At 54.2% G+C, this 12,036-nt stretch overlaps 1 protein-coding gene across 2 annotated transcripts in view; it reads left to right on the forward strand.

Annotated features, from left to right (window-relative positions):
* LOC113202139 (uncharacterized) overlaps positions 1-12,036 on the forward strand; it is a 314,098-nt gene that overhangs the window by 89,863 nt on the left and 212,199 nt on the right. For both annotated transcript variants that reach the window (XM_052268358.1, XM_052268361.1), the window contains exon 3: positions 11,590-11,641. The gene's annotated coding sequence lies outside the window, so the exon portion shown is untranslated. The remainder of the gene's footprint in view (positions 1-11,589; positions 11,642-12,036) is intronic.

The raw sequence follows: 12,036 nt of genomic DNA on the forward strand, positions 1-12,036 counted from the left end.
CCTCCACCCGGGCCCACTCCTACTCACCCCCAACCTCACCACCGCCAGCCGTCTGCCTGTTCGTCTGTCTGTATGTCTCTGTGACAATGCCTACCTCTTTCTCCCCCCCTCCCGTTTTTTTCCTAGCTGAAATACAAAACGTAAAGATCCCCATCCCTCTTACACTCACACAATAGAGGACCCCAACCTCCCCGTCTCGCTCTTTCTCTTGTGCACGCGCCCTTGACGCTTCCCTGTCTCTCTCACCCCCTTACTGACTGCCCTCTTCCCCCCCACCCTTTTCTTCTTTTTCTCACAGCAAACAGGGCGGCGGCGGCGCCGGTAAGAAGCACGTCGCGCCACTTATCGTGATTTCGTCTTGAGAAGGTCCTAAGTCAACAACACGCTCCGCTCCGCCGCCTTTTCCCCGCTGATGAACCCCCCTGCCGTCGCCGCGGTGCCGGTTGCACCTCCGAACCGGGTACAAACGGGTATAGAACCCTCCCTCCCCTCCGCCGCTGACTCTCACAAAGTGGCGCACAAACGTTTTCTTCCGGCGCGGCGCAGCAGAGACGCCTTGGTGGTGGCCACCCCGAAACCACTCCGAGAGTGTCGGTGCCAGCTCAGCTAAGCACTGTTCCGCCCGCTCACATGAATAAAATATGTCCTGCAGCAGCATGCGGCCGAGCTGAGCTGGCCTGCTGGCGTCTTCCTTTGTGGCCACGCTTCCGCCTGCTCCTCAAAACACGGCGGGTCAGCGGCAACAGGAGCGCGTCCCCCACCACACCACACGTCGCGTCGGTCTCTTCTCCCGATGCGCCAATCTATTCGTCCATCTCCCACCACTAATGATTCTTCGTGTTTGCTGAACGTTCACAGGGCGCGCCTGTTGTGTCGTTGGGCGACATCAAACGTCATCAAAAAGGCAGGCGTATTGATTTACTCTCTTGCCCCCCGTTGTACGTGTGTGTTGTGTTACTCCCAGAGAAAGGGGCGTAGGGGGTGCGAGAGAGGGGGGCTGAGAGAACAGAAGGGTGGTGGGCTCGGCCCCCGGGGAGGCGGCTCGGGAGGTAAAAGAGCACGGGCCGTGGCGGTGCATGGTCCCCCGAGGTCGGGTAGGCCGCGCCAACCTCGACGCCAGCCGAGCCGACCGAACGCTTTGCTCTCTTGTTTTCTGCGTTTGTATTTGTGTTTTGCCCGGCGATCGCTTTGGATGTAAATTAGATTTTCTACCCACCTTTAAAATCCAGCTATTGTTGTCTCCATCGTGTGCGTGTGCTTGTTTTCCCACTTTACTCTTTGTTTTTGGTTCCTTGTTGCCTATCGTTTCTAGAAGCAAAAGCTTATAATCTACACGTGATCAGCGTTTTAGCGTGTGAATTGCTGTATCGCTTTTAAAGAATAAAGAATGACATCTAGATCTACATTATATCTTGTAGTTTACTATTCAAAAAATTATCTTTCACGACAGCACATATTGTTCGTCGTCAATGAATTCCAAGTTGACCCGTGGTGCTTGTAACTTAACAATTTTTTTATTTTGCATTAACGACACTGTCCATGGGCATGGCAAGTTTTCGCGCACTCACAACTATCCTTACAGTGCGTTTGTAATGCGGCCTCCTCTTTGTTCCGTTAGCAGCGGCTGCGATTAGCGCATCCGTTAGCGGACGATGGCGTCGCCTCCCGGCGGATTAGTTCCATTATGCACCGCTGCAATTTTCATAGACGCGGCGTTGCCTGTCGAGTAAGGCCTGCCCGCTTTTGTGTCTTACTATGATAGGCTGCCCGCCCGGCCCCGGCCGGGGATTCCGAGAGAGCAGAAGTTCAGCCTTCTCACCTGGGAACGCTCTTTTGGTTATTGCATACAGCGGAACAGTGTAGACTTTTTTGCTTCCTCCTGCCTATAACAGCTGATCCTGAACAACGCAAACCCGATGAATATTTAACACGCGCCCCCTGCTTCCCCTCCGCCTCCCCTCGTCGCTCCCTTCACCAGGACAAGGCCGAGAGGCACATACACCCCGGCCGCCGTCGTCCCCCCGCTCCGTGCGCTTTATAGGGGATTGATTGTAGGCCGGGTCGACAGACTGTCTCTCGCAATATCGGGGGCCGCTGACGCTGACTTGGCGGGGTGAGGGAGGGAGCGCCTTGCCGGGTAGGCCACCCGCCCACGCGCAGCCCGGGCGGGTGGGCTACCCCGGCGTCCGCAGGCGCTAGCTGGTTGGCCTAGGCCATGCCGTCGCCACCGACAACCCTCTCCATCTCCTCCCCCGGGCCACCCACCACCACCCCCGACCCGCTTTGTATGTGTTTCTTTCTTGTTTTTGCCGCCGCGAGTTTTTATCCCGTGCTGCAATATTTTTTTTTCGCTAACGAGGCGCGCGACGGCGGCGAAACCGGATCATGATAAACGAGTATCGCTATTATTGCAGCTCGGCACGAGGCTGCTGAGCTACCCGCGTCACGACCCCTCCATCGTTCTGCTGCCGGCGTTGAAGTTTATCTGCCGTTACATAGCAGGCCAGGCGTAGATTCTCGTTGTGTATGTACGCCCCTCGTTCTAGAATTCCTACACTGACAAGTTAGCAGCGTCTATTAACACCAAAATTTCCTTTTCTCCCGCATAAGATGCCAAGTATTGCCGCCGTCTTCAGACACCATTTTTAAGCAGATAATTGCATCAAGAAAAAAACAAGAAGAAAAAAGAAACAGAAATAAACTAAAAAGAGGTGTGCTCTTTTGCTAAGTTACGGACCACTGCGCCTAAATGTATGCGGCTATCGCACACCTGTGTTGAACAATTTGCACATTCAAACCTCGCCTAAACGATCCTTTCCTTCAGTTTATGTTGTTTAGAGCATTCCCTCTTTTTTGAAAAAAAAAAAAAAATACTTTCGTTGCGTACGTCCCCACATAGGGCAGGCTTGCTTGCTGCTAACGGACATTCCTATTCGGATTAGACTGATGACCGTTGCGGTGCTCCCTTGGAACGGTGAACGTTTTCCTCGTTAGTCGCTGCCCGGCGGATCGGATCGCCCGCAGCGCTGCAGCCCGCTGGCCGGTGTGGGTTTGTGGAGCACCGCATGGGACGACCCGCGTCCCGCTCAGAGAGCCAGCAGACCCCAACAAGCCCTTGTCTCTTATTGGCTCCACTGTTTAAAGCCTACGGTAGATTTCACCGTGAGTTACAGTGAACCCTGCACCACTGTATCTTACGGTGAATTTCGACGGAAGATACGGCTAATTTCACCTTAAGCTACGGTAAATGGCACCGCTACGGTGAATATCGCTGTAAGTTACATTGATTTCCCTGATTCACCGTAACTTAGTGATTTTCACCGTACCTTACGGTGAAAATCACCATCAGCTCTTAACAGTGTCTGTGTGATCCGTTGCATGTCTAACCGCGGTAGCCGTGGGCAATCACAGCCGGCCCCGAGCCCAGTGATACGACGACCCCGCGCCCGCGGACAGGTCGAAAGTCGAACCGCAGGGTCATGAACCGCGGCTCGGAGGGATCGAGGATCGCGCGACGGGCCAAGTTTTGGCATGTGCCCGGCTCAAGCCCCGTCGTCGAACAAGAGCAGCAGAAGCCGCAACAAGCTGTTTGGGCAGTAATTTCGGCCCAAGGCGTTTGATTGCGACTATTGCTAGAGTCGACCTTGCCCAGAGACGATATCATTGGCTTTTTCTTTTCGCAGTGTAGCTGAGCGTTATTCTGACCGGTCCGAGAATATTTGTACAGCCGCCCCTCAGTTGAAAACAGATTCCTTCCTTCTATTTGTATTCCACCCCCCTCCCCCTTCTCTACCTCTCTCCCTCAACTGCCGGGCTTTTCTGACTAAGAGAGAGAGAAAGAAAGAGAGAGAGAGAGATAGGAATGGCATTGGAAAGAAGGGCGGAGAGTGGGAGCGAGATGAGGAAAAAAACCAACGCGGCCCCCGCCCGCCCCTTGCCGTCCCGCACGATGGATATTGATAGAGGGAGCCACGCGCTCGGCCAAATGGCCCGGGGCGGCGCGAGCGCTGCGCTGCGCCACGTCGCAACATAAAACAAATAATATTGGCCAGTCGTATCGCGACCGCATGACAAAGAGCGTTGTGCGTGCAAGTGTGCTCGGCGAGGAGGGGGTGAGAGAGAGAGAAAGAGAGAGAGAGCTGTTGCAGCCGCGACTGAAGGAGATATGGAGTGAGCTCGACGAGTGAATATAAGCTTGCCCAGTGCGCGGATGCGCGCGCGTCAAATACAAAGAGCGCAAAAACGGGGGCCGGTCGGAGTGAGAGCGGACCAGGATGTCATTTGCGGAAGAGATAGAGAAGCGAACGCGAGCTGCCGCAGACAATAGCCCGCCAAACATTGGAAAAATAAGAAATATCCTCGTGAACTTACAATAATTTTTGTGTCACGGTTTAAGCTTGCATGTATTTTTTTTTTCACCCGATTACATTTATTCAAACGTTCCCCGCTGATTGATCGACAGCGCTAAAACTGTACTTTGGATTAGAATTTTGTTCCGAGCTGTTTTCTTTGTCCGCAAGCGCTGTTCGGCTGCCACGGTCTGTGCAGAGTGACAGTGCTACACCAGACATTAATGTTGCCCTTCCTCCTCCCCTTTGGTAGAAGTTTTGGAGGACGCCGTTTGCACGCAACAGTGGGCCCACTACTTGCATCATCGCAAACACCCCTGTTATCTTGTAACGACGAGTTCCTTAGCGCCATCGCCCATACATATTCATAGGACGGCTCACCTACCGGGCTCCGCCGGGAGCGGCTCGGGCCGCTAGCGTGCCGATGTACCAAATGTTGTTGCAGGGCGTCACAGATCACTGGAGGGGCTTGTTGGCTGTAGGGCGCTGTGAAGAAGAGATACTGTTATCGCCTACAGAAGGGGTGGCCTGCCCGTATAAGAACCTATCGCTCCTTGTCTCGTTTTCTCTTCACCCCTCCGTACGACCATTTTCCGGAATAATATATGTACTTCTGTGTTATTAATTTATCAAATGCTGCTGCCGCCGCTATATTTTCTCCTTGGAGAGAAAAGAGCCAGAGAAATGGACAGAGTGGAGCAGGGTAGGAGTGATAAAGAGAACGAAGGGGGAGATGAGGAATGTAGGAGGGCGGACATGTCGCCGGTGGGATATGGAGGAGAGGGGCTGGGGGGGCTAGGGGTGGGTCTGAGCCGAGGGGCACGCTTGTGACCGGATAACAATGCGTGAAAGGCCAGGCAAAGGCGCAGTGTCAACAATGGGTTGGGGGTGGCTGCGACATCTGGCGCTCTAGTCTCTTTACCCCCTCTATGGGAGAGGGGGGGGAGGGGGCACACAGTGCCGCTGGCAGGCCTGGCCGGCCCCCTGACCGTCCAGAGCCAATAGCGCCGCTGGTGCGAAGGTGATTGTGGTTGTGTTGGGAACATTGGGGCAGCGGCCGAGCCGAGCCTTGCTGGCTCTCCGGGCCTGGTGCAGGCTGGTGGCGGCGGAGCTTTGTCACGGATGACTGTTACCCCCCGGCCGGCCGGACCTAGGGAAAAGTGGGGTGCATTGAGTGCACCATGTGGCGCGCCGTGGGGCAGAGGGGAGGGAACAGGGGAGGAAGTAGAGTTGGAGAGGGAGGGAAGGGGGTGGCTGAGTCGACCAATCTCAGTCCGCAGCGCCCACAGTGCGTGTAATACTCGCGCAATCACCCGGCAGCGCACAGGAGATCGAGCAAGCTCTGCTGCCCGCCCGCATGCAGGCTCATGGTACCCTGCACTCTGAGTGCGATTACTCGCCAGCGTCAATTAGACCTCACTCTGGCGCGTCGCTCGGCCCGCAATCTGTGTGCCACTTTGCCGTTTGTTTTACGACAATGAGCGAGCAGGGCGCGCGTCGAGTCGAGGGCCGCGGGTACTGCGCCATCACGTGACCACTCTGAACGCCGACCCCCTGCTTTTCGCCCCCATTCAATTGCTGGACGCAGATGCTAACGTAAAAGGTCGCAAATAAAGGGAAAAATGATTACTCCTGGAAGGTATATATCGTAGCTAGGAAAAGTGGTTGCTCTCAACCCACAGCGAGGCCGAAATGGCGGATCAAGTGTGCCGCTTGGTAGTTCTGCCGTTCCGGCTCGCCGCGCGGCACAAGTTGCGCCGAGAGCTGGTTGGGGACTCGACCCTTGGCCGGCCGGGCGCCGGGTGGGGGTGGACGCTTGCGTGTGCCAGCGGATGCGTATGAATGATGTGTTCGGGAGAACGAAAAGCCGGGAGATGGAGTGGTGGGCAGCGCCGAGGCAACGCCGCTGGCGGCAGGCGCGCGGGACCCCTGTGTATACACACTGCGCGGGAAAAACGTCTCGAATTCAAACGCGAGTGTAGAGTTTCACACGTTTGTTGTGTTGCGTTGTGTAAACTTTTGGCCCCGCCCCGCTGGCCTCTGGGGAGGCTTTGAGTAGCTCCGCGCCCAGCTGCTCCCCACCACCCCAGAGCCCAAGAGTGCGGGTAGGCGCTCGGCCAGGCTAAGGCAGCCTATATGCAGATGTGAGGAAAGAGAGAGTCCGGGCGGCGCTAAACTTTCTCTGGCGCCTCCCCCCTCCTCCTCCTCCTCCGCCCTCCTCCGTCCTCCTCCGACCTCCTCCTCCGCCCTGACCAGCGCCTCGTTGAACCACTCCGACCTTGCCGGCGAGCAACTTGGCGCTCGGCTGTCTGTGCAGTCATGATACCGCCGCCCTGGTGAGAGGCTGCTCCACCGGCCAGCTCTGCCTGTGCCGCTGGGGTTGGGGCCCGGGCCCCCACGGACCCCGAGGAGGGAGTCGGATCATTAAAGACGTCGAGTTTACCTCTCCCTCACTCTCGCTTTCGCCGCGACTCTCTCACACTCGTCTGCTGCTGAAGGGAAGAATCCGACTCCCCTACCTACCCTATAGCTGCTTCTGGCCGCACCGCGTTTTACCCCGCCATGTTTTTGCGCCTGTTTTCTCCAAAGGACGGTCGCTGTTCTGGCCTTTTCCTTCCAAAACCCCCCACCTCTCTTGCATGATGATTTCATTTCGCATTCCCCTCAACCGCTTTGGGACTAGACGATCTCTCCTCTTTCAAATGGCGCCTTTCAACCCGAGTACAACTTGTTTTCAGCCAGCAAAGCTCCAACATACATACACGGATCGTTAATTAGAGTGGAAAAACTCCGCCCCCTTTTTCCGTCGTTGCCTCTCGACTACACCCTCTCGGCTCAGCCGAAGCGTGTGAGTAGCGCAGGTGAGCCTTGCGCCTCTCAGCAAGTCCCCACGCCGCCTCAGCGCCTCGTGACAGCGAGCCCCGTGGGCGACGGCTTGCCTCTTTGAACTGCGCCATGGCAAAGTGATGTTTTGTAACAAAAAATAATAAAAAAAAAAAGGTGGTCAGATTCCCGTGTGTTTAAACCCTCCAGTCTCACAATTGTTGTCAATTTTGTCCGCTTACCCCTTTTTTTTCTTTTATGCCATTTCCATTTCTACTCGCTTTGCCCTGACATCACTTCATCCCCACCCTCTCTACCTCTCCCATTCCTCGTCCTGGGAACGCGATCGTTGTGGGCCGTATCTTTATACCACTGCTTCGCCGTGACGTGCCATCCCCATCGTTACTCCGGCCCTACTCTGCATCCAGCCGAGCCAGGCTACGTTAGGTCACTTCCTATTGAACACGTAACTACCGACCAACTTTTCCGTAAGGATGGAGCAGAAAATAAGGCCTTGGAAACTGCGACTTTTTCACGAACAGGTTTTGCCGTGTATCTCTTCTGTAGGGCCAAAGACTGAAATGGATTTTTTAGTAACTCGGTTTACGTTAAAATTTTCTGTGAATAATATCGATTATTAAGACTATATGCCATGTAAGGTGGTTTCACTGTTATTCAAGGAATATGACGTCACATTCGTTTCAATGTGAAACCTGTCACATTCGTTTGAATATTCTGTCATATTCGTTTGAATGTGACATTATGTGCATTGTTGCTCAAATGGCGCTAGACTTACAGCCAATTCACGTTTAAACGAATATGACACAACATTTTAACGAACGTGACACGATTCACATTGAAACGAATGTGACGTCACATTTGTTGAATAACAGTGTTCTTTTCTGGTATCCCTATTTAATTTTCAATAAGCTGTGTAGTTTTCCTTATTTTTCTCTCGACTCTCTGAGATTTCTTTCGAGAGATTTCGAACCGTGGTCCTTACTCCCAGCCGGCTGCCGCTCAAGCACCTGAGTAATCCGGGCCTTCTCGGGGGCGTTCACCCAGAGCGGGTGCTCGGGTGCCCTGCGGCCCGGCCCACCCGCAGCCCCGCCTACTCCATCACGATAAAGGAACTGATAAGCTTTTTGTTGCCGTGTGTGTTTTTGTCTCTCTCGCACACTGCACATTCAGATTGGGTTACGGCCCGTGCGTGTGGGCTAAGGCCTTGTGCCTGGTGGCCCCGCCGTGCTATGCCGAGGCCCCATCTGTCAGCTCCGCGTCAGCAGTCAGACGGCTCCTTCGATATCAGCAGGAGTCGACACGAGTCAACACGTCCGTTCAGCAGTGAGATCATAGATCGAGTCTTCATTATTTATCATGAAAAAGTACATTAATATTCAGTGTGTAGTCGCGTGTTATTGCACACCGTTTTTAAACCGAGATTCCTCTACTGTCAACGTTTGTTTTTGTGGTCGCGTTTCTTGCTTTGTTTGCTGGCCGCCACAAAGTTTCATCAGGCCGCTGTGCTCTCCAGCCCGTCCCCTCTCCGGCGCCAGACGGGCTGGTGCGTGTCACGTCACGAGAGGACTTGGCACGTAAAGCGACCAGTCAGTCACTCCGACAACTTGTTATTTTTACAAAGAAAGAGAAAACTCTCCGCGGCCCGACCGACAGCTGTGTCGCTGTGCGCGGCAGCAGACACACCGTTTGTGAACTTGAACGAAATCCGCCTCCGCCCGCCCGCTCCTGGCCCACCCCTTCAAATGAACCCACAACCTGTCCGTGTTGCGTAGCCGCGTTTCGGATCCTGAGATATTTTTGTATAACATTTTTCCGGGTCATGTAATTTTAATCATACTTTGCAGCGTAGTGCTTCCCTATTTTTCGTGAATGATTGTAGGTCGCCACGTTAAAGGGTTCGCGCCCTGTGACCTCGCGTGCGCTTGGCTCCTGGGGGGGAAGGCCGCCGGGCGCCATCCAAAGTTTGTGATGAGAGCTGCGTTTTGCGCGATGGTAAACAAGAGCGGGGGTTTCCGTTTGTTGTGAGCGGAGCGCCGCAGGTGAAATAAGAACCGCTGCTGTAATATGTTGGTGCACGCCGCGGCACGCCGGGTCCGACTGCCCCCCCCCCCTCCCCTTACCTCCTGGCCTCGCGCCCCACTCTCACTCTCGTGCCACACAACCAGGGTCATGCGACACAACAACACAGTCTCGCTCGCTATAGGCCGCAACTATTTTTAATGTCGAGGGAATGGAAACCTTGCCGAGCGCCGCCGGTATAAAACTATTTGCAACAGCAGCAGGACGTCGCGCGGTTGCACTGCAGCAGCGCGGTACGCGCCACCACCTACACTGTTGTATTCCGCCGCCTTTTATATGTTAATGAGTTTCCTGCATCCAAATATTCAACGGAGGGGCGCAGGAGTAAGGAGGGGGGCTTTTATGCGTTGCAAACTCTCCGTCCAACTAAGTTCTTTCACGACAAAAGGAAGGCGGGGTGGGGGGTAAGGGAGAGAGCAGGCCCTCTTCAAGGACGGCACCATCAACACCATCTTGCCCTTGTCATGTTCCGGCGGCTGCATGTTTTATGGACCATCAAGGATGCGAGTAATAAGGATTTGAACAGACTTCACTGAGAGCGCTCGTAAAGGACGCGAGTTTCACGGGGATCGTGTCCGTTTTAGGCTGGGCAGACTGTAGAGCCTACCACAACCCTGTTATAACGGCAGGAGATGTTTAACGGTGAGTAGCAAACCTCTTTTCTCGCGGTATTTACAAAGTATTTTGAACCTCCGGCTGCTGAACCTTTCCCGCAGAGGGGCGCTGTGTCGCTCTCGGGATCACGACACCCGGATTGCGTGAACGAATTCAAGTGCGGCAGGAACATGCCTAACTCATTAGGCAAGTCAACAAAGCATTCATCATGTCGGTTGACACAGGTCTCACCCATCCCATGCCAAGTTTACAAATGAACTTCGGTTGGTCGGAGTAGTTGCAAGGGAAAGTAAGGTGGGGGCTGGAGGTAGAGGGGGAGCGATTCCCGAATTATTTACATGAAAGTAATATTTTAACCATAAATCGTACAAGTTTCGAAACGCAGACAAATAAAATTAACTACCCTGGTCTCAAGCAAGTGTATTCGGCCCGACATTGCTGTAGACCGCGTCAGCCGTAGCTCCAACATCATCTTGGGAAGCCTGCCGCGTCTGATCGCAGGCCCGTAGCCAGAGAGTCGTTTTCCCGTCGAGATGAAGCGAGCGAGCTGCGACGCTGGCGGGCTCGAGCAGGCGGGCGGTTAGGGACTGAAAGCGATGAAATTTGAATCGAGCCTGCGCTTTGATCTCGCAGCCTGTCGCCTGCTGGCCGGAGGTCACCGTGACCCTCGTCGCAGGGCCGGAGACGAACGGCAGCAAGGGGCCGAGCAGCGGGCGGCCCTTGTCTTTGTTTCATTTGACAGCGCAGGTGTTTGTGCTCCCGGGCCCTGCGGAGGCTCTCTGCCCCATCCTCCCTTCCTCCAGTCTCTCCTGTCTTGAAAATAAAGGGTCTCGGCTCCAGCGTTAAGAGGTGCGTGGCAATTTTGCTCCCACTAGTTCGTGAAGGTGTAGCTGCAGCCCAAAAGCCAGACTGGAAACTTAAAGTGTCGCAAAGTATCAGTCTGGGCTGCAAGTACTGAGCCTCACACATACGTGAAAAAAAGATTTCGTTTCCACACTCTAAATCTTAAGGGACTTTTAAAAACATAGCTATGTATTTGAAGCACATGTTAAGTGAATTGAAAAATAAAGGGAAGAGAAATGGTAGGGATATAGTGTGGAGCATATTATGGAGGAAAGGAAGAGGAAAGGTAGACTTACAACTACAGTTCACCAGTTGCATCACAATATTACACATATCATAATACTGTGATTGTACGACACTCGAGTTTCCAGGGGGCTTAATTAACCGTGCATGCGGCTGGTGAATTGTGTTCCACCGATATTCTTTAAACTGCATGAGAAAGCTTTTGCTGGTAAGATTCTACTTCTCTGGCCGATAAAATGCTCTGGAAAAAAATGCTGATGGCAGGGTGCGTCGCCAGGCCAGGTAGTGGACTGCCCCGTCCCGCCGGCCCCGCCCCTGCCGCTCCGCCTGCTGGCCCTCAAGGTCCAAGGCTGCTATAAAGGGCCGACAGTTACGTATGCAACCGGCACGATTTCCTGCGCGTACGTGTGCGCGTGTGCGTGCGCCCTGTGTGAGTGGGTGTGTGCGCGCGCGCGCGCCGTCACTGAGAGGAACAAACTACCTGTAATTAACGCTGAATGTGGTGGTGTTGTACAGGGCCGGCTCCGGCTGGCCGCGCATAAAAACGGAAACGGTGCGAGACGTGATGAACCCCGAGGGCAGATAATAAACTACAGTCATTCTCTGTGTGTTGCAGACGGAGCCATGCGGAGTCATCGACTAATTGGACAACTCCGGAACTCTAAAAGGTGAGCGTCGCTATATGGTACGAGACAGAGACACGATCCCGTTGTAATTTCGTTCCAACTAACCTCAGTGTTTTAATGTGGGTGGAAAGGAATTACTCCATATCGCCATCGAGTCGAATCAGAACTCGACTATACTATACTCCGCAGAACATAAACGACCCCCCCTATCCGCTATCCCCTCCCGCCTGCACCAAGTACACTCTGTATAGGGCTTCGCGACGGCGGGCCAGTTTACGCCTGGGCCTCACGTTTGCGTGGTAATATCGCGGTGCGCTTATAACTTACCTCCCACAGTAACGATGCCATTCTGCGCCAGGCGGGTTGCGGCGCTCGAGCGGTTCAGCCTTTAGCCGCACCAATGTATGAAAGATAATATTCTGCCGCAGTGCGTTGCC

This window comes from Frankliniella occidentalis, unplaced genomic scaffold, assembly GCF_000697945.3.
Source record: "Frankliniella occidentalis isolate FOCC.00 unplaced genomic scaffold, Focc_3.1 Scaffold4, whole genome shotgun sequence".
NCBI lineage: Eukaryota > Metazoa > Arthropoda > Insecta > Thysanoptera > Thripidae > Frankliniella > Frankliniella occidentalis.